Genomic DNA, 2,654 nt, shown 5'->3' with positions numbered 1-2,654 from the left:
TTTATTGAGTGTCTGCTATGTGCTAGATAATGCACCAGGTATTGGGAATCCATCAGCCGTGTAGTGGAGCTCTGGGGCTGAAGTCTTGGCTTCAAATCCTGACTCCACTGATTACTAGTCCTATGACTCTGGGTACTTAAACTCTGTAGACCTGAGTTTTTTCATAGGCGAAACGAGATAATACCTGCCTTTCATGATTGTCATGAGGCTTAAAAGAGTTAATATAAGTAAATAATTCAGAACATGGTTAGCACATAGTAAGCACTGCCTTGTGTGTCAGCTGCCCTTGGGCATGAGGTAGTTGTCTGCTGGACTAGGTTCTAAGTGGAACGGAACAGTAGACCAAGGGGCAGCGGACCTATGCTTCTGTTCTCATGTGATTGTGTGCTGGGACTGGGTCTCAGTTTCCTCACCCACAAATTGGAGAGCGTCGTACCTGTTGCACATAATTCAGAGGTCATCAATGAGATTGTCACCTACAGAACACAATGCTGGTGTAACCTCACATTACTTTTCTATGAGAGATTTCTGCATTTCACTTGGCTTGTATTTCAAAACTCAGCGTGTTCTAATATCATCCATTCCTTCTAAGTGCTCATTCTACTGTTATTGATGATTTTGTACTTCATATATTGTACTAAAACACTCATCTTTTTCCAGTGTCTGTTTTTTCATTTTCTTTGTAAATCTGAATAAGAATTGATATCCTATCTGTAATATTAGACATCACAATATTTTGAGCTTGAGACAGGAGAGATGAGCAAGGTTTTTAATGAGTATCTTTAAAAGAGGTTTTCAAAAAGTTCATGCAAATATTTTTATGTCCTTTTTGTGACCGGCCGCACCGCGCTCAGCCAGTGAGCGTGCTGGCCATCCCTATGTAGGATCCGAACCCGAGTGCTCCACGGGCTCGGCCCCTTATATTAACTTTTAATTCCACTATGACACAAACTTTTTGAAGTACTGCGTATTTTCTCAGCATCTTTTCCTACACATTTATTATTATTATTGTTATTAATAGCAGTCGTCTTCTCTAAAACCCTTGGGCAGAACTTTCAGGGGAAATAGGTTACTATTACTATTCCTCAAATCAATTAAAATTTGAAAGTCCGTATTATGCCACATGTGTCACAGGCATATGCGCATTTTCCTAGGAGTATGAGGAGGTGGGGTATTGGCCTGGAGCTGTGCTTCCTGGATGGAGTCTGGTGTCTTCTCACTAGAGCTTGCACTGTGTGCCCAGCCTCCCCACTTGTGCTGTACTCTCTTTTGCAAGTTTTTTTTCTTTCACCCACATCACTATAATACAAGAAATTTGAAACTGAATGCTTCTGACCTGCATCACTATCACAAAGAGTAGTTCATAAATAAACATTTAATAAATTAATGTTATAGTTTTAAAACTTTCTGCCCTTTTCCTTTGGTGTGCAGAGCTTTAGGTAATGAGGAAGATCACACTCTGTTATTTACTAGCTTGCCTTCTACAGAAGAAGCACTGGGGGAATTTTTAAGGAGTCTCACATGTAAAGTAGTTACAGGTGCCCCAAAAAGTAGAAATCTCTTGTTGTATTATTACTGGCATCTTTGTCACTATGTGTAATAATCATCTTGGGGAAGAACTTGTCATTTCTGGATGGCCTATAATCTCAAAATAATAATCATAGCAACCGCCATAATAATGAGCAATATAATAACCATTCATTAAGACAGTGATTCATAATCTTCACCATTATCATATTATGTTTAATTATGATGATGGTGGTGAAAATTACTATTTCCAGCCATTAAGAATATAAAGAATTTTAGAACTCAAGGGAGGAAAGTAGAAACAAAAAATGATTGAAGCTCTTTTCCTTGGAAACCTCTAGAAGAAACTATTTAAAAATTAAGCTAAAAATTTAAAATCTATCTTGATTTAATTCACACTTAAGTGCCTGATCTCTGAGAGAGAGAGAGATGAAGTTTTCACATTGTCAAAGCCTCCTGTTTGTGTGACTTCTTCCTCCCAAATTTCCACCAAAAACATTTTTGTTCAATTCCAAACTAAAATTGTATATTTCAAAATAGCTAGAAGATTTCAAATGGTCTCACCAGAAAGAAATGATAAATGTCTGAGATGATAGATATGCTATCTACTGCAATTTAANTCTCACCAGAAAGAAATGATAAATGTCTGAGATGATAGATATGCTATCTACTGCAATTTAATGATTACACATTGTCTACATGTATGGAAACATCACACTGTACCCCATAAATATGTATAATTATTATATCTCAACTAAACAAATAATAAATGAAATAACTACCCTAAATGTCAATGGATTAAACTCTCCATTCAAAAGGCACAGATTGACTGATGGAATAAAATGCTGGGCCCAAGTATATGCTGTCCTCCAGAGACCCATCTCACCTATAGAGACATACACAGACCAAAAGTGAAGGGATGGAAAAAGACATACTATGCAACTGGAAGCCAGAAATGAGCAGGAGTAGCTATTCTTTTTTTTTTTTTTAAGATGACTGGTAAGGGGATCTTAACCCTTTGCTTGGTGTTGTCAGCACCACGCTCAGCCAGTGAGCTCACCGGCCTTCCCTATATAGGACCTGAACACGTGGCCTTGGTGTTATCAGCACCACACTCTCCCAAGTGA

The sequence above is a fragment of the Galeopterus variegatus genome, unplaced genomic scaffold (genome assembly GCF_000696425.1).
Source record: "Galeopterus variegatus unplaced genomic scaffold, G_variegatus-3.0.2 Scaffold6689, whole genome shotgun sequence".
Classification (NCBI taxonomy): Eukaryota; Metazoa; Chordata; class Mammalia; order Dermoptera; family Cynocephalidae; genus Galeopterus; species Galeopterus variegatus.
This window is presented reverse-complemented; position numbering follows the sequence as displayed.